Raw genomic sequence first — 20,961 nt, 5'->3', positions numbered from 1 at the left:
TAATCTGTAGATGGCTTTGGGTAGTATGGCCATTTTAACAATATTAATTCTTCTGATCCATGAATACAGAATGTCTTTTCATTTGTTTTTGTCTTCTTCAATTACTTTCAGCAAAATTTTGTATTTCCGTTGTACAGAACTTTAATACCCTTGGTTAAATTTATTCCTAAGTATTTTATCATTTTCGATGCATGTTGTTATTTTGATGCATGTATTCTACTGTATATAGGATAGTTTTGTTACTTTTTCAGATGTTTCATCATTACTGTAAAGGAATGCAACTAATCGCTGTATGTTGATTTTGCATCCTGTCTCTTTAGCAAAATAATTGATTAATTCCAACAGTTTTTTGAGTGACTCTTTGGCATTTTCTATACATAATATCATATCATCAGCAAATAGCAACAATGTTACTTTTTCCTTTCGGATTTAGATACTTTTTATTCCCGTTTTGCCTAAATGCTCCAGCTAGGACTTCTGATACTGTATTAAATAGGAATGGTGAAAGTGGACATCCTTGCCTTGTTCTTGATCTTAGAGGAAAAGCTTTCAGTATTTCTTCCATTGAGTATAACACCATTACTAGATTTAGTAATTATGCCCTTAATTATGTTGAGGTATATTCCTTCTATACCCAATCTGTGAAGGATTTTTATCATGAAAAGATGTATTTTGTCAAATGTTGTTCTGCATCTATTTAGATGATTCTGTGGTTTTTTTATCTTTCATTTTATTGATGTGATATATTACATTTATTGATTTTTGTATATTGAAACATCCTTGCATCCCAGGGATAAATCCCACTTGGTCGTGATGTACAATCCTTTCATCGTGTTCTTGAACTCAGTTTGCTAAAATATTGTTGAAACTTTTTGTGTCTATATTCATCAGGGATATTTGTCTATAGTTTTCTTTTATTGTGCTGTCCTTATTTGGTTTTGGTATCAGATAATGCCAGCCTCATAAATGACTTTGGACTTCCATATTCCCTCCTCTTCAGTATTATGGAAGAGTTTGAGGGGGCTTGATATTAATTTTTCTTTAATTCCTCTTTAAGTGTTAATTCTTCCTCACTGAAGCCTCTGGTTCCAGAGTTTTCTGTGTTGGGAATTTTTAAATTACTGAGTCAATATTTTTACTCATTGTTGGTCCATTTAGATTTCCCATTTTCTTCTGATTCAGTCTTAGTAGATCATGTATTCTTTGAATGTATCCATTTCTTCTAGCTTATATAATTTCTCACCATATAATTGTTCATAATAATGTCTTATGAGTCCATGTACTTCTGAAGTATCAGATGTTAACATCTCCTTTTTCATTTCTAATTGTATTGGAATCTTCTCTCGTTTTTTCTTTGTTAGTATAGTTAAAGCTCTGTCAATTTTGATTATCTTTTCAAAGAATCTTCTCTTAGTTGATCTTTTGTATTATTTTTCTTGTCTCTATTTCCTTTATTGGCACTCTGATATCTATTATTTCCTTCCTTCAGCTAGCGTTAGGCTTAATTGGTTCTTCTTTTTCTACTTACCTGAGGTACAAATTTAGGTTGTTTATCTGTGATCTTTCCAATATCTTAATATATTTATTTATTTCTATTAACTTTTCCTTAAAACTGCTTTTGCTGCTTCCCACAATAACGAATATGCTGTATTTCCATGTTAATTTGTTTTGAGATAATTTTTGAATTCCCTTCTAGTTTCTTCTTTTATTCAATGGTTGTTTAGAAGTGTACTGTTTAGTTTAATCATAGTGTTATATCCTCTCACTTTCCTTTTGTTGATGATTTTTAGTTTCATACTATTGTGATCAGTCAATATTAGTTCAATCCTTTTAAATTGCTAATATTTGTTTTGTGGCCTATCATATGACCTATCCTGGAGAATATTCCATATGCACTTGGGAAGAATGTATGTTCTTCTTTATATGTTCTTTGTATGTCTTTTAAATCATTTTTTTTCCTAACGTGTGGTTCAATTCCAATGTTTTATTCTTATTTTCTGTCTGGATGACCTATCCGTTGCTGACAGTGGAGTCCTCTAATATTGTTATATTGTTATCTATTTCTTCCCTGAAGTCTGTTATTTGCTTAATATATTTTGAAGCTATGGTTTCAGGAGTGTATATATTTACAATTGCCTTATCTTTTTTGAGGTACTGACCTCTTTGTCATTATATAATCACCTTTGTCTCCTGTTACCCCTTTTGGCTTGAAGTCCATTTTGTCTGATATAAATATGGCTTTGCCTTCCTCTTTTTGGTTTCCATATGGTTGAAATATCATCTTCCATTCTTTCACTTTGAGCCATTTGTGTCTTCAGGGATGAAATGAGTCTTCCGTAGGCACCATGTAGTTTGGTCTTGCATTTGTATCCGTCCATCGACTCTGTGCATTTTGATTGGTGAGTTTAATCCATTTACATTATAGTGATTATTGATATTTAAGGATTTACTACTAAATCTCACAGTATTAAATTACAGTGATTTTGCACAGTGTTTTATGAAAAAACTGCCTCTGTTGCCACAAGAAGTGAAAAACCTTTCTTGTTTAAGTAGGGTTTTGTTTACTTTGATTGTAACCATTGAACCAGTTGGTAATTAGGAGCCTTCCTTTTACCTTCCAGAAGGTGGCGATATAGCACAAGTTTTTGGTGTCTCTTAGGCATGGCACACAGCCTCTAAGATTGGGAGCACCTACGTTTAAAAATAAAAATGGCACAGAAAGACAAAAAAGAGGAGGGTGGCAGCAGAGTGGGAGGTGGTGTGCTTTGGGCCCAGTAGGGGGATCCTTGAGTGGGGTGTCCCCGGGGGCCTGTGAGCTCTCTGCCCTCTTTCCAGAAATTGAGGCAGTCGACAGGATGTTATTTCCTTGAGTTCTTTTTGTCTGCCTTCTTCCTTTCCCTTTCCTTCACCTTCAGTCACTGAGGTTTCTCCCCAGGGACAGCAAATGGGTTCCTCCGTCTGCAGCACTCAGAGGGCAGACCCCCACCCTCTGCTTTCACATTCCACTTCCTCTGGCAGAAAGGTCATGATTGGCATGTTGCCTGACCTGCCACTGTCACATCTGCCAATGCTCCTCCTACTCTGCAGTTTCCTTCAGGATCCAAAGTACCCAGTTTTGTGGACACCGCTGGATGGAACTCCTGGCTGTCTTGGTGTACTGTGCACAGGTGCTTTTTGCTTGTTTGCTTATGATTAAATGATTAGCTGTATATCAAAAAGGATAGAGAAAAAGAACAACTCATGGCACCATCATGCTGATGTCACCCGGTCCGTTTTTGACTCTGTTCTGGTTTCTATTTATCGTTTTTGTTCCTTACCACACTTCCTCCTTCCCTTTGTGATCTCGTGGCTAATTAATGACATCAACGTGCCGGCCACCTGTACCTCCAGTCTATTATCTCACCTCAATCCATATCTACATAGAACTGCATGTTGGATACTTCACAGTTAACTGTCTAAAACTGAACCTCGTCATATTTCTTCCCATATCTGTACCGCTCACTTTGGATTTAGGCCACGTTATCTTTTCAGGTGTGTCAGACTAAAATTCTGAAATTTTTCTTGACTTCCCCTTTATTTTATCTCTCAACCACTTTCAGTCAACAGGTAGATATTGTGTGATATCAAGCAGTCATATTTATAAAAAATCAATCTGCCCGAGAGTGGAGGTATTTTGACATGAAGAAGGAATAACAGTATAACTAAAGCCAGGAAAATCAGTCACCTATTGCATACGTTCAGGCAAAAATAACAGTATTTCTACAACTTGATAAAAATATCTGCTAAAAAATACCTGTAACTAATGACATACTAAATCGTCCAAAGTTAGGAGCGTTTCCCAATAAGACGCAGAACAGGGCAAGGGTGTTCCTGCCTACACTTCTTTTCAACATTGTACTGGAAATCTTACCTAATGCAATGCAAGAAAAGTAAGGCAAATAAATGGTATATGGATTTGAAAGGAAGAAACTAAAATTTTGTTTACAGATGACATGATGCCCATGTAGAAAATCCAAACAAATTGACTCTAAAAAATATCCTAGAATTAATAATATGTGATTATCTTATACCAACGTTGCAGGATACAAAGCTAATATATAAAATAAATTGATTGCCTACGTGCTAGAAATGAACAATTGTAGTTGCAATTAAAAACACAATATTATTTATATTAGCAACCCAAAAATCTAAGTACAAAAGTGTAAATCAAAATATAAAAGGTATATATGAGGAAAACTCTGAAGAAATAAATCAAAGAACAGCTAGTAAGTAAAGAAATATTTTACGTTCATAAATAGGAAGTCCCCATAGTGTCATCAAGATATTAGTTCTTCCCAACATGATCTATATGTTCAATACATACCAATCAAAATCTCAGCAAATTATTTTGTTGATATTGACAAAGTGATTCTCAAGTTTATATGGGGTAAAAGATCAGAATGTCGTCAATGATATTGCTATAACTTTGTGTGGTGATAGATGATAACCTGACTTATTATGGAGATAGTTTTGTAACGTATAGAATATATAAAAATATCAAATCACAGTATCTAAAACGAATTTATCTAAAACGAATAGGATATTGTCTGTCTATTGTTATACTTCAATAGAAAATGCAAATTATGTTGATTAGAATCTTACTGAAAGATGTCTTCACCTATATGTTTTTTTCAAAAGATATTCTTTATATTATCCTTTATTGAAAAGTGTTGTTTCCTTTGATAAGAATTTAAACTTTCCCTCTTATTTCTCACTTGAAGCGCTCCATTACCCATTAACAGACATCTCTGCCCCAGTCTCCAGTGTCCCCAACCCATCCTTCACAGCAGCTAGAGTTGTACTTGATAAAAGTGTATCAACTCACCTCCTTTGAATCCCTCAATTTTTTCTCATCACCTTTAACGTAAATGTAAACTAACAAATACAAGTCACATTCCAGCTTTATATTCTTCTCCAAACTCTGACACACAACAAAAAAGCAAATACTGAAGGTAGAAAGCTTAAATGTAGAAGACTCTCTCATACATCTCTGACTTCCTACACCATGGTGTTGTCCATGGAGCAACGTTCCTTTTATCTCTTCCTCTCAAATCTATCTAAAATCTATCTATCTATCCTCACCTCCTAAAAAAATCTATTTATCTATCCTCACCATCTGTGGTGGTGGCCCTTTATGTATTATTCTGTAATACAAGTATTACTTGTATTAAGTAATTTCTTAACACTAAATATGAAGTATTACTTTGTATATTAAATCACCATGGTTCTCCTCATGATTCACTGTACTCATCCTTCAAGATTCCAGTCACCTGCATATCCTTTGAAGTCTTCCCTAAACCCTTTTCTGACCAAGCTTACTTTCATGATGACACATTTCCTCATTGGTGCTTAATTATGACTTGTCGATGGAGGGGCAGGCAGTGAGCGTTAATAAATTCCCTCAGCATCCTGAAATATTCCAAAGGAAACACAATCTAAGTAAAACAACCGGACAAATGCGGGTTGCAGGGGGAGTCTTCTGGCTCCCCATAACCACCCCCTTCCAACCTAGGCTTCTCCTATATGGAAAATCTGGAGCCATCACGGCACTGCCCACACTCTATAGTTATTATTAGAGTCCTGTTTTAAACCAAAATCATTCAAGTGTTTCAATTATAAAATTTTGTTCTATGTATTCAGAATCTAGCTCAGTACCTGACAGATAGCTGATCAGAAATAAGCATTCCTATATTTTGCATTTAGTAGATTCCTTAGGCAAAGAAAAAGTAAGCCTCTTTGGCAGAGAGACTATTTTTTTATATGAGTTAAATATGTGGAAGTGTGTGAAATTTGGGAAGCATCTAGTCCAACATTCCATCTAAATGATAGAGAAGGCCTGCATCCTGCCAAAGAACACAAGTTTTTGTGAATGACGGAATTCTGGAAACTTTGATGTACCCAATTATTTTCAGGTAAAAGGGCATTCTAAGTTGCGAGGAGGCACAACATTTGTGTCAAATGTCTTTCTTCTAAAAGTGACCACATACAAAACTCATGCCATGTCTTAAAATGCTGGTACATTAAAATTGATACCGAACTGAGTAAATGGTTAAGGTATAGTTTTCAAAAGAAAAATATATATTATGAAAAGGCATTTTATGATATTGATACATAAAAAAGACATTAGGAGTAAAAAGAAGATTACAACAAAAATAGTACATTTAAGCCTACATTTCATTTTCTCAGAACTGTTAGTACATAGTATGTTAACTGCATACTCCACTTATTCAATTTCCTAGATACATATGTCCTTCCAAATATACATAGGCTTATTTTTTTCTTACTCCCAGTTGTGATTATGATTTGGACTCTGGGTGAAACCAGAGTGCTTAATAAACGCAGTCACTGACCTTTTTACAGATGCCACTGGTTTTATTTTAAGCTTCACTTACTGGTGACAGACAGCTTAAGAACCTTGTACAAAATCAGTAGTTAGTACCTGGTGGAGTGGGTTGTACAATCAGTTACTCTTTCACTGAAACACCATCTGCTCATTGCTTCTTTGTTTCTTTGGGTCTCCTTGCCTTACTCTACACTTATGAACACAGACATATAGAATATTGTGCATACAAGGAGAATTTCATATATTCCTGTTTTATGGGATACCCATAAACTACTAGTAAAACACTAACTTTTATATGATAGGCTAAACGATTTATTCTCTAACGCTTACATTCAATTTCTATGTTTCGTAGTTTATATGGACCTTTAAATTATTTTCTTTTAGTTTTTTTTTTTTTTGATGATTGAAGTTTCGCGGTAAAATTGAGCAAGAGATATAGGTATTACCATTTTCGCTTTGCCTCCACACATGCACAGCCTCCCCCACCATTAATATCTGCCCCCCCATCAGATGGTACATTTCTTGCAATTGATAAACCTATACTGACACATCATTATCACTCAAAGTCCATATTTTTTATTAGTGTTTACTCTTGGTGTTATATAGTCTGTAGGTTTTCACAAATGTATAATGACATGTATTCATTATTACAGTATTATATGTCCTAAAAATTCTCTATACTCCATATAATCATCACTCCCTCTCCCCCAAACCCCTGGCAACCACTGATCTTTTTCCTGTGTTCCTAGTTTTGTCTTCTCAGAATGTCATGTAGTTGGCATAATACAGTGTGTAGCCTTTTCAGATGTCTTCTTTCACTTAGTAATTTGCATTTAAGCTTCTTCCATCCTATTCATGCCTTGATTGTTCATTTCCTTTTAGTGCTAAATAAAATAGCTCTGTCTGGATCTTTATTTCTCTACTTACCTACTGAAGGACTATTTGGTTGTTTCCAAGTTCTGACAATTATGAATAAAGCTTCTATAAACATCCCTGTGAAAGTTTTTGTGATGATCTAAGTTTTCAACTTAGGCTTATATCATTGTAGTGAGAGTTGATGCTTGATATGATTTCAATATTCTTGAATTTCTTGAGAATTGTTTTCTGGCCTAACATGATCTGTCCTGAAAAATATTTCTTGTGTGCACTTAAAAAGAACATGTGTTCTGCTGTTTTGGATGAAATGTTTTGTATATACCTGTTAGGTCTATCTCGTCTAATGTATTGCTCAAAACACTGTTGTCTTGGGGCGCCTGGGTTGCTCAGTTGGTTAAGTATCCAACTTTAGCTCAAGTCATGATCTCACAGTTGGTGGGTTCAAGCCCCATGTCGGGCTCTGTGCAGATAGCTCAGAGCCTAGAGCCTGCTTCCGATTGTGTCTCCCTCTCTCTCTGCCCTACCCACTCATGCTCTGTCTCCCTCTCAAAAATAAATAAACATTAAAAAAAAAATTAAAAACCTGTGTCATCTTGTTGATTTTCTATCTGAATGATCTATCCATTGGTATAAGTGGGGTGTTAAGTTCCCCTCAGTTGCTTTATATATTTAGGTGTTCCCATGCTGGGTGTATAGATATTTACAATTGTTATATTTTCTTGTTGGATTCTTTCCTTTATCATTACACAATGTCCTTCTTTGTCTTTTGTTGAAGGCTTTATTTTAAAGTTTTTTTGTCTAACTATCACTACCCTGTTTGTTTTCACTTCCATTTGCGTAGTATATATTTTTTCATCCCTTTCCTCTCAGTCTGAATGTGTCTCTAGGTCTGAAATGAGTCTTTTGTAGGAAGCACGTAAATGAGTCTTGCATTTTATCCATTGGTTGGAACAGTTAGTCCATTTACATTTAAAGTAATTATAGATAGGTGTGTACTTATTGCCATTTTATTACTTGTTTTCCAGTTGTTATAGTTCTTTGTTTAATCTTCTCTTGGTCTCTTCCCTTATGGTTTGATGGTTTTCTGTAGTGTTATGTCTGTATTCCTTTCTTTATTTTTTGTGTGCCTATTTTAGCCTTTTGATTTGTGATTACCCTGAGGTTTGTATATAACATACTATGCTTATAGCAATCTATATTAAGTTGATAGTCACTTAAGTCTGAATACATTCTAAAAGCACTAAGTTTTTTTACTCCTTTCTCCACATTTTATGCATATGATTTCATGTTCTACATCCTTTTTTGCATATTCTTTGACTTATTTTTGTAAATATAATTGATTTTACTTCTTTTGCATTTTAACCTCCATACTTGTTTTATAAGTGATTAATCAACTACTTGTATTATATTGCATTTACTTGTCAAATTTTCCCTTTCATAATGTTCTTACTTCTAGTGATGGCCTTTTCCTTTCACTTAAAGAATTCTCTTTAATGTCTCTTATAAGACTGGTTTAGTGGTAATGACTTTCCCAAACTTTGATTGTCTAGGAAATTTTTTATCTCTTCTTCTATCCTGAATGATAGTCTTTCCAGGTAGAGTATTCTTGATTGCAGGCTTTTTCCTTTTAGCACTTTGAATATACTGTGCCATTCTCCCTGGTCTGCAAAGTTTCTGCTGAAAAATTAACTGATAGGCTTTTGGAATTTCCCCTATATGTACTATGTTGTTTATTCATTCTTTTCTCTTGCTGCTTTTAAAATTCTCTCTTTATCACTACTTCTTGTCATTTTAATTATTATATGTCTTGATGTGGACCTCCTTGGGTTAATCTTGTTAGGGACTCTGTGCCTCCTGGATCTGGATGCCTGTTTCCTTCCCCAGATTAGGGAAGTTTTTAGGTATTATTTCTTCAAATAAGTTTTCTTCCCCCCCTCTCTCTCTTCTCTTTCTGGAATCCTTGTAATGCAAATATGACACTTGATGATGTCACTGAGTTCCTGTAACCTAGTCCCATTTTTTTATTATTCTTTTTTTCTTTTTGCTATTCAGCTTGGTTGCTTTCCATAAGTCTTTCATCCAGATTACTGAGACATTCTTTTACATCCTCCAATCTGCTTTTTATTCCCTCTTGTGTATTTTTTTAATTTCAGTTGTTGATTTCTTCATCTCTGACTGGTTCTTTTTTACTTATCTATAAATTCGTTGAAGATCTCACTGAGATCCTTCACTTTTTTCTCAAGTCCAGTGAGTATCTTTATGACCATTACTTTGAATTCTTTATCAGGCATATTGTTTATCTCTGTTTCATTTAGGACTTTTTCTGTGATTTTGTCATTTTCTTTCCTTTGGGACTTATTCTTCTGTCTCCTCGTTTTGTCTAATGCTCTGTGTTTGTTTCCATGTATTAGAAATGTCAGTTACATCTCCTGGTCTTGAAAGCAGTGGACTTGCATAGAATAGTTCCTGTAGTGCCCTGTAGCACCATGCTACCTGGTCACCAGAGCCAAACACTCCATATGTGTCCTACGTGTACTACGTGTGCCTTACTGTTGTGGCTGAACCATGTTTGTCTTTCATTCTGTCAGCTACAATGACCTGCTTTGTCTGCTGTGGGCACACTGAGCAGGGTTTGGTCTCTGCACTGTTGAGGGGCCCGTCTGAGCCCAATAGGGGCTTGTTGATGGACAGTGTCAGCAGTCAGGTTAGCTGTCTGCAGTTTGCTGCAGGTTCATGCACACCAAATAGCAGGACTTTCTTTCTGCACCACCAACTAAAATATTCTTCTTCTGGAACTTGAGGTGCACTAGTGTGTGCAGTTTTCTCCTGCTCCCCTAGGTGGGAGTCACTTTGCAGTGGCACTGTTTCCTGCTGGGGCTGCTTACCAGACATGACTGGGCAGGAGCCTCTTTAGAGTACATTTGCCTGAAGCTAGCAGGAGGATGGGGTGTGTTTGCATGTGAACATGGGAACAGGGCACACAGTGTCAGCAAGATAGGTGGACAGTGTTTATGCTGGTTCCCACAATCTGTCTATGTGAGTTAGGGGAAGGAGAGAGAAATGACATCCACCAGCACTTTTGTTCTTAGGCAAGGTTCCCGAAGTTTCCTGTCCCTCCAGTACACGTTCTGAGGCTAATAAATGAATCTCCTTCACGTATACCCTAGGCACTTTCTAAACTGCTGTTTCTGTGCTGTGTCTCAGCTGCTCTATTTGTTTTCTTGGCTCTTTTAAGGGTGGTGATTCAGTTTCTTAATTCCCTCTGGCTCCCTGGGGGCTAAGCCTGCTGATTTTTAAAGTACCCAGAGTTAAGTCCCACTGATTTAAAAAGCATGTAAAATTAAACCCCATTGATTTTCATGGCCAAATATTATGGGAATTTGTCTTTGTGGTATGGGTTCCCCATAACTGGGGAGACTGACATGGGGTCTGAACTTCTCACTTCTCTGTGCTTGTGGTGTTCCTCCAGTTTGTGGTTAGTTCTTGGGGGGGTTTGGTTTCCAACCATTCTTCATCCCTCATACCCTTTTCAGTGTAGCCTCCTCCCTGTGATTAATCGAAATGTCTGTTCTGCCAGTCTTTGGTCATTTTCAGAGTTAGTTGTACAGATGTATCTGTTATTTCAGTGTGTCTGAGATGAAGTGAGCTCAGGATCTTTTTACTCTGCTATTTTCTCAGAATTCTATTATATGGTATTGTTAATTATTTTTTTTATAATCATCACGCTACCTATAAGATCCTTAGAACTTATTCATCTTATAGCTGAAAGTCTACCCTTTGACAAACATGTCCCCATTTCCTTCACCATTAAGGTCCTAGCAACCACTGTTCTATTCTTTCTATGAAGTTGGCTTTTTTAGATTTCACATAGAATGATATCATACAGTCCTGTCTCTCACTGTCTAATTTATTTCACTTAGCCTACTACCCTCAAGTTTCATTCATGTGGTCAAGAAAAAAATAAGATTACCTCTTTTTTTGTCTGAATATTATTCTATTTTTATGTATGCACCACATGTTCTTTAATCATTCAAACATAGTTGGACATTTATAATTTGGGTTGTTTCCACATCTTGACTATTGTGAATAATATCACAATGAACATGAGGGCACAGATACCTCTTGGAGATATTGAGTGAATTCCCCTTAGGTATATGCCCAGGAGTGGAATTTGCTGGAACACATGGTAGTTCTATTTTTAATACTTAAAAAACTTTGTATGCTTCCCCATAGCGGCTGTACCAATTTATACTCTCATCAACAGTGCACAGGGGCTCCCTTTTCTCCATGTCCTTGCCAATGCTTGTTACCTTTTACCTTTTTGATAATAGCCATTCTATCAGGTATTGGATGATATCTCACTGTGATTTTGATTTGCATTTTTCTGATGTATGTGATGTTGAGGCTCTTTTCATGTACCAGTTGGCCATTTGTATATCTTCTTTACAAAAATGCCTATCAGGTTTTCTGCACGTTTTAATAAAATTTTTTTGGAATTAATTTGTATGAGCCTCTTATACAACATATTATAATATAATTAATATATTGAATATTAGCTCCTTATTAGATAGATAGTTTTCAAGTATTTTCATCTATTCTGCAGGTAGCTTTTTCATTTTGTTGGCTATCTTCCTGTGCAGAAGTTTTGTAGTTTGATGTAGTCACATTTGCTAATTTTGGCTTTTGTTGCTTATTAAAAAAAAAAAATGCCAAGACCAAAGTCAATAATCTTTTCCCCTATATTTACTTCTAGGAATTTATACTTTCTGTCTTCCATTTATAGTCTTAATTGAATTTGACTTAAATTTTGTGTTAAATATAGAGTTCCACATTCAATTTTTTTGCATGTGAATATCCAGTATTTCCAACACCATTTATAAAAAAGAATACCCTTTATCCAGTGAGTATTCTTGACTCCCTTTTTAAACATTAGTTGATATATAAACATGGGTTTAGGTCTAGTTTCTTAATTCTGTTCCAATCATCTATGTATCTGTTTTATGCAGTTCCGTGCTGTTTCGATTACTGTAGCTTTACAATAAAGTTTGAAATCAATAATTACTCAAAAAGTCACATTTATTTACGAAGTTGTTCATCACAGCAGATGAATTTTTGGAATTAGTGGATAAACTGAAGTAGCTTGTTTTCATCATGGATGTCATTAATATTTTCCTCATCTCTTTACAAATGCCATTTTCTAATTATAAGATAAATTTTCTGCTTTCTTCTCACCACTTTCTCACCTGCACTTAGATCCAACCTTGTTATATACTTTCTTGACTAACAGAATGTGGCAATAGTGACATTTGGCACTGCTGAAAATAAGTCTAAGAAGTATTTCAGTTTCTTTCTGGGCCTCTCAGAATGTTTGTGCTTTGAACACTCTAGTGCAATAATAACTCCATGTTTCAAAAGTTGTATTATGCTCTTGAATAACAGACCCTGACAAGCCCAGCCTTCTGTTAATCTCTGAAAAGAAGACAGATCGTCATGAGCAGATGAGACATCGGCTCAATGTCACTAGGTGAAATTTGGTTTTCATCACATAGAACAAAAAGAGAAAATTGCCCAACCAGATCCTGCTTTATTACTGGGCCACACATTTGTGGACTTAAAATAAATGTATTTTGTTGACGCCACAAAATTATCATCATCTGCTAAATAGCAATAAATAACTTGAGCTGATTATGTCCAGTAAGCTTTTCTTTGGGTCAACTTCTCTTTGCTTACCCAGCCACAAAGTAGTCCCAATTCTACTCTATAGAAAAATTATTTCAAGAAAGGGAACCTACGTGGCATAACTTTGCAGGAATCAACATGAACTACATGTGATTATGAGAAGAATATGAAACAAGCTTTTTAAAAAATGCTTCTTACTGATAGCTAATCTTGGGATTTTGAAACTTCTTACTGCCTAAAAAATAAAAATTGAGACTTTATGAAAAAGACAAATATATGATTTCACTCGTATGTGGAATTTAAAAAACAAAATAGATGAACATAGGGGAAAGGAATTAAAAGAGAGGGAAGCAAACCGTAAGAGACTCTTAACTATAGAGAACAAACTGAGGGTTGATGTAGGGGAGGTGGACTGGGGATGGGCTAAAATGAGTGATGGGCATTAAGGAGGACACTTGTTGGGATGAGCATGGGTGTTATATGTAAGTGATGAATCAGTAAATTCTACTCCTGAAACCATTATTACACTATATGTTAATAGTGTAACTATTATTTAAATAGACTAGAGCTAGAATTTAAATAAAAACTGGAAACAAAGCAAAACAAAAAAACCTCACAGATAATTTTGGATTCAGAAAAGTGGGATGCTTCCCTTGATTTTTGGTCAAGAATATTCATAAATCTCACTCCACAAAAATCTACATGATATATTTGGATTCTTCTATTAGCCTTTTGATGTATTCCTTAACATCTGGACATTTCACTTACCTATTGATAAAATGTATTGTATGAACACATATCTGGGCATTCCAATAACACTTAGGCACTTGTGTCACTTTCTTAATTCCTCAATTAGTGTCAAATATTTCTAATCTAAGACTAATTTAGGCTCTGCCTTGGGTTAAAATATTGACAGTTATTTGTTTTCACCAGTAACATTCATGTGGATTCTGATTTTTAAGAAGTGGTACGTTTCTTCAGAGATTTCTTTGGGGTAGTAGATGATCTTTTATTTTTCAAGTGGCAAATGAATGTCAATTTCAATTTTTTATATTGTTTGCTTATTATATATTTCTTTAGGATTTAGATATTTACTGATATTTGAGACGACATATCATAGAAGTCATTAGTCTCTTGATATTTCAATCACAGATAGAGCACTTATGTTTGTATTGTCTTGCAGGAATGTGTGATTTTTATTTTTTAACCCAAATCACTGGCTTTTCACACAAACAAAATCTTTATCCTTTTCTATCTCTATTCATATGGGCCACGTAGTTAACAACACCTATGAAAAGGAATCTCTACATGAGATGATGTTTATATAAAATGGCTTACAGTGAACTTTTGAATCTAATATAGTGACGTACTTGAGTGGCATTTTAGAGTAAAAAGAAAACAAAATCTCTAAGACAGTGATCAGCTTTTTTTTTCTTTTTCTATTCTTTTGGTTAGCATGTAAAACAAATAGAACATAGCATTATTACCTTTTCAAGACCCTTCAAATAAAACTAAAGATGGCAGAAAAAGGAAAAATATTTCTTCAAAGTACAACAGTTATTGATTGTTGTATAAGATATTACTCCAAATCTAGTGGTTTAAAACAACACAAATTTGAGAACTTATTATCTTAGAATTTTAGTGAATCAGGCAGCTGGGTATAGTATAACTAAGTCTTCTACTCAGGGTCTCACAAGGGATAGTCAAGTTGTTGGTCAAACTGTGTTTTCATCTGGCAGTCAGCTGAGAATAAACCCACTTCCAAGTTCATTCACATTGCCAGCATGATTTATGTACTGCAGCTATATGTATAAAGGTCCTGATTTATTACTGTCGGCTGGGTGTCTCCACTTTTCTGAAAATAACATCCTACTAGATTCTCAAGAAAATTCTCAGAACGTTCATGTTTTACCAGTGATGCTCCTCTGAAAGATCCAGTGATGTTAGCTATATTGTTGTTTAACCCGCTCATTAATCAGCATTCTTAAATAAAAGCCAATAGCTCTGTTTCAACTTTAAACCTTGAAGCTTATGACAGTATGCTCAAGAATTGATAAAAATGGTCTGTTTGGGGAGTATCAACAGTTTTTTTTAAATGTTTATTTATTTTAGAGAGAGAAAGAACGTGAGCAGTGGAGGGACAGAGGGACAGAGAGACAGAGAGAGAATCCCAAGCAGGCTATTTGAATATATACCCTGAAGTGGAGTTGCTAAACTATATGGTGGATTTATTTTTAACGTCTTGAGGAATCTTTATACTCTTTGCCATAGTAGCTTCACCAATGTACATTCCCATCAACAGTGAACTAAGGTTCTTTTTTCCCACAAACTGAACAACACCTGCTATTTCTTTTTTTTTTTTTTTATAATAGCGACACTAACAGGTGTGGGATAATATCTCACTGTTTTGACTTGCATTCCCCTGATGATTTGTGATGTTGAGCATCTTTTTCTGTGTCTGTTAGTCATTTGTATATGCTCTTTTGATAAATGTCTAGTTGAGGTAGAAGAGGGAGAAGATGGTGGCTTAGGAGGACGCTGGGCTCACCGCATCCTGATCACTTAGATTCTACCTACACCTGCCTAAATAACCCAGAAAACCACCAGAAGACTAGCAGAACAGAGTCTCTGGAGCCAAGCACAGACAAGAGGCCCACGGAAGAGGGTAGGAAGGGCGGAGAGGCTGTGCGCGCTCCACGGACTGGCGGGAGGGAGCCGGGGTGGAGGGGCAGCCCGCTGGCCAAGCAGAGGCCCCGAGTCTGGCTTGCAAAAGCAGAGGGGCTGACGGAGTGTGTTCCGACAGCAAGAGGGACTTGACATCTGGAAGGTTATAAGCTAACAGCACTGCTCGGAGAACGGGAGGGCTGGAGGACAATGGGAGAGAGAGTTGCTGAGCCCCAGACGACAGAGCTCAGCTTGGTGGGGAACAAAGGGGCTCACCAGCGCCATCTCCCTTGTCCATCCCCCAGCCAAAATCCCAAAGGGAACCAGTTCCTGCCAGGGAACTTGCTTGCACCGCGCAAACACCCAACGCTGTGCTTCTGCGGATCCATCCCTCCGGCGGGTCTGACTCCCTCCTGGTGCGCAGGGGCCCCTCCAAAGCGGATCTCCGAAGGAAAAGCGAACTGAGCCTGCCCCTCCTGCCCCCATGCACCTTGCCTATCCACCCCAGCTAATACGCCAGATCCCCAGCACCACAAGGCTGGCAGTGTGCAAGTAGCCCAGACGGGCCACACCACCCCACAGTGAATCCCGCCCCTAGGAGAGGGGAAGAGAAGGCACACACCAGTCTGACTGTGGCCCCAGCGGTGGGCTGGGGGCAGACATCACGTCTGACTGCGGCTCCGCCCACCAACTCTAGTTATACACCACAGCACAAGGGAAGTGCCCTGCAGGTCCTCACCACTCCAGGGACTATCCAAAATGACCAAAGGGAAGAATACTCCTCAAAAAAAATCTCCAGGAAATAACGACAGCTAAGGAACTGATCAAAAACGATTTAAACAATATAACAGAAAATGAATTTAGAATAATAGTCATAAAATTAATCGTTGGGCTTGAAAACAGTATAAAGGACAGCAGAGAATCTATTGCTACAGACATCAAGGGACTCAGGAACAGCCAGAAGGAGCTAAAAAATGCTATCAATGAGCTGCAAAATAAAATGGAGACAACCACGGCTCAGATTCAAGAGGCAGAGGAGAGAATAGGGGAACTAGAAGATAAAATTATGGCAAAGAGGAAGTTGAGAAAAAGAGAGATAAAAAAATCCAGGAGTATGACGGGAAAATTAGAGAACTAAGTGATGCACTAAAGAGAAATAATCTACACATAATTGGTATTCCAGAGGAGGAAGAGAGAGGGAAAGGTGCTGAAGATGTACTTGAAGAAATAATAGCTGAGAACTTCCCTGAACTGGGAAAGGAAAAAGGCATTGAAATCCAAGAGACACAGAGAACTCCCTTCAGACGTAACTTGAATCGATCTTCTGCACGCCATATCATAGTGAACCTGGCAAAATACAAGGATAAAGAGAAAATTCTGAAAGCAGCTAGGGATAAACGTGCTCCAACATATAAAGGGAGACCGATAAGACTCGTGACCAATCTCTCTACTGAAACTTGGCAGGCCAGAAAGGAAGGACAGGAGATCTTCAATGTGATGAACAGAAAAAATATGCAGCCGAGAATCCTTTATCCAGCAAGTCTGTCATTTAGAATAGGAGAGATAAAGGTCTTCCCAAACAAACAAAAACTGAAGGAATTCGTCACCACTAAACCAGCCCTACAAGAGATCCTAAGGGGGATCCTGGGAGACAAAGTACCAGAGACATCGCTACAAGCATGAAACCTACAGACATCACAATGACTCTAAACCCATATCTTTCTATAATAACACTGAACGTAAATGGACTAAATGTGCCAACCAAAAGACATAGGGTATAGGAATGGATAAAAAAAAAAGACCCATCTATTTGCTGTCTACAAGAAACCCATTTTAGACCTGAGGACACCTTCAGATTGAAAGTGAGGGGATGGAGAACTATTTATCATGCTACTGGAAGTCAAAAAAAGCTGGAGTAGCCATACTTTATCAGACAAACTAGACTTTAAATTAAAGGCTGTAAGAAGAGATGAAGAAGGGCATTTTATAACCATTACAGGGTCTATCCATCAGGAAGAGCTAACAATTATACATGTCTATGTGCCAAATACAGGAGCCCCCAAATATATAAAACAATTACTCACAAACATAAGCAACCTTATTGATAAGAATGTGGTAATTGCAGGGGACTTTAACACTCCACTTACAGAAATGGATATCTCATCTAGAGACACAGTCAATAAAGAAACAAGGGCCCTGAATGATACATTGGATCAGATGGACTTGACAGATATGTTTAGAACTCTGCATCCCAAAGCAACAGAATATACCTTCTTCTCGAGTGCACATGGAACATTCTCCAAGATAGATCACATACTGGGTCACAAAACAGCCCTTCATAAGTATGAAACAATTGAGATCATACCATGCATACTTTCAGACCACAATGCTATGAAGCTTGAAATCAACCACAGGAAAAAGTCTGGAAAACCTCCAAAAGCATGGAGGTTAAAGAACACCCTGCTAAAGAATGAGTGGGTCAACCAGGCAATTAGAGAAGAAATTTAAAAATATATGGAAACAAACAAAAATGAAATACAACAATCCAAATGCTTTGGGATGCAGCGAAGGTAGTCCTGAGAGGAAAATACATTGTAATCCAGACCTATCTCAAGAAACAAGAAAAATACCAAATATGAAATCTAACAGCACACCTAAAGGAAATAGAAGCAGAACAGCAAAGACAGCCTAAACCCAGCAGAAGAAGAGAAATAACAAAGATCAGAGCAGAAATAAAAAATATAGAATCTAGGGGCGCCTGGGTGGCTCAGTTGGCTAAGCGTCCAACTTCGGCTCAGGTCACGATCTCACAGCCCGTGAGTTCGAGCCCCGCGTCAGGCTCTGGGCTGATGGCTCAGAGCCTGGAGCCTGCTTCCGATTCTGTGTCTCCCTCTCTCTCTGCCCCTCCCCCATTCATGCTCTGTCTCTCTGTGTCTCAAAAATAAATAAACGTTAAAAAAAATTAAAAAAAATATAGAATCTAAAAAAACTGTAGAGCAGATCAATGAAACCAAGAGTTGGTATTTGAAAAAATAAACAAAATTGATAAGCCTCTAGCCAGGCTTCTCAAAAAGAAAAAGGAGATGACCCAAATACGTAAAATCATGAGTGAAAATGGAATGATTACAACCAATCCCTCAGAGATACAAGCAATTATCAGGGAATACTACGAAAAATTATATGCCAACAAACTGGACAACCTAGAAGAAATGGACAAATTCCTAAGCACCCACACGCTTCCAAAACTCAATCAGGAGGAGATAGAAAGCTTGAACAGACCCATAACCAGCGAGGAAATTGAATCAGTTATCAAAAATCTCCCAACAAATAAGAGTCCAGAACCAGATGGCTTCCCAGGGGAGTTCTACCAGACGTTTAAAGCAGAGATAATACCTATCCTTCTCAAGCTATTCCAAAAAATAGAAAGGGAAGGACAACTTCCAGACTCATTCTATGAAGCCAGTATTACTTTGATTCCTAAACCAAACAGAGACCCAGTAAAAAAAGAGAACTACAGGCCAATATCCCTGATGAATATGGATGCAAAAATTCTCAATAAGATACTAACAAATTGAATTCAACAGCATATCAAAAGAATTATTCGCCGTGATCAAGTGGGATTCATTCCTGGGATGCAGGGCTGGTTCAACATTCGCAAATCAATCAACGTGATACATCACATTAATAAAAGAAAAGATAAGAACCATATGATTCCATCAATCTATGCACAAAAAGCATTTGACAAAATTCAGCAACGTTTCTTAATAAAAACCCTCGAGAAAGTCGGGGTAGAAGGAACATACTTAAACATCATAAAAGCCATTTATGAAAAGCCCACAGCTAACATCATCCTCAATGGGGAAAAACTGAGAGCTTTCCCCCTGAGATCAGGAACACGACAGGGATGTCCACTCTCACCGCTGTTGTTTAACATAGTGTTGGAAGTTCTAGCATCAGCAATCAGACAACAAATGGAAATCAAAGGCATCAAAATTGGCAAAGATGAAGTTAAGCTTTCACTTTTTGCAGATGACATGATACTATACATGGAAAATCCGATAGACTCCACCAAAAGTCTGCTAGATCTGATACACGAATTTAGCAAAGTCGCAGGATACAAAATCAATGTACAGAAATCAGTTGCATTCTTATACACTAATACTGAAGCAACAGAAAGACAAATAAAGAAACTGATCCCATTCAAAATTGCACCAAGAAGCATAAAATACCTAGGAATAAACCTAACCAAAGATGTAAAAGATCTGTATGCTGAAAACTAGAGAAATCTTATGAAGGTAATTGAAGAAGATTTAAAGAAATGGAAAAACATTCCGTGCTCATGCATTAGAAGAATAAATATTTTTAAAATGTCAATACTACCCAAAGCTATCTACACATTCAATGCAATCCCAATCAAAATTGCACCAGCATTCTTCTCGAAGCTAGAACAAGCAATCCTAAAATTCATATGGAACCACAAAATGCCCTGAGTAGCCAAAGTAATTTTGAAGAAGAAGACCAAAGCAGGAAGCATCACAATCCCAGACTTTAGCCTCTACTACAAAGCTGTAATCATCAAGACAGCATGGTATTGGCACAAAAACAGACACATAGACCAATGGAATAGAATAGAAACCCCAGAACTAGACCCAAAATGTGTGGCCAACTAATCTTTGACAAAGCAGGAAAGAACATCCAATGGAAAAAAGACAGCCTCTTTAACAAATGGTGCTGGGAGAACTGGACAGCAACATGCAGAAGGATGAAACTAGACCATTTTCTTACACCATTCACAAAAACAAACTCAAAATGGATAAAGGACCTGAATGTGAGACAGGAAACCATCAAAACCCTAGAGGAGAAAGCAGGAAAAGACCTCTCTGAGCTCAGCCTTAGCAATTTCTTACTTGACACATCCCCAAAGGCAAGGGAATTAAAAGCAAAAATGAACTACTGGGAACTCATGAAGATAAAAAACTTCTGCACAGCAAAGGAAACAATCAACAAAACTAAATGGCAACTGATGGAATGGGAAAAGATACTTGCAAATGACATATCGGACAAAGGGCTAGTATCCAAAATCTATAAAGAGCTCACCAAACTCCACACCCGAAAAATAAATAATCCAGTGAAGAAAAGGGCAGAAAACATGAATAGACACTTCTCTAAAGAAGACATCCAGATGGCCAACAGGCACATGAAAAGATGCTCAACGTCGCTCCTCATCAGGGAAATACAAATCAAAACCACACTCAGATATCACCTCACGCCAGTCAGAGTGGCCAAAATGAACAAATCAGGAGACTATCGATGCTGGAGAGGATATGGAGAAACGGGAACCCTCTTGCACTGTTGGTGGG

Source organism: Acinonyx jubatus, chromosome B1 (genome assembly GCF_027475565.1).
Source record: "Acinonyx jubatus isolate Ajub_Pintada_27869175 chromosome B1, VMU_Ajub_asm_v1.0, whole genome shotgun sequence".
Classification (NCBI taxonomy): Eukaryota; Metazoa; Chordata; class Mammalia; order Carnivora; family Felidae; genus Acinonyx; species Acinonyx jubatus.
Note: the sequence above shows the minus strand (reverse complement) of the source record.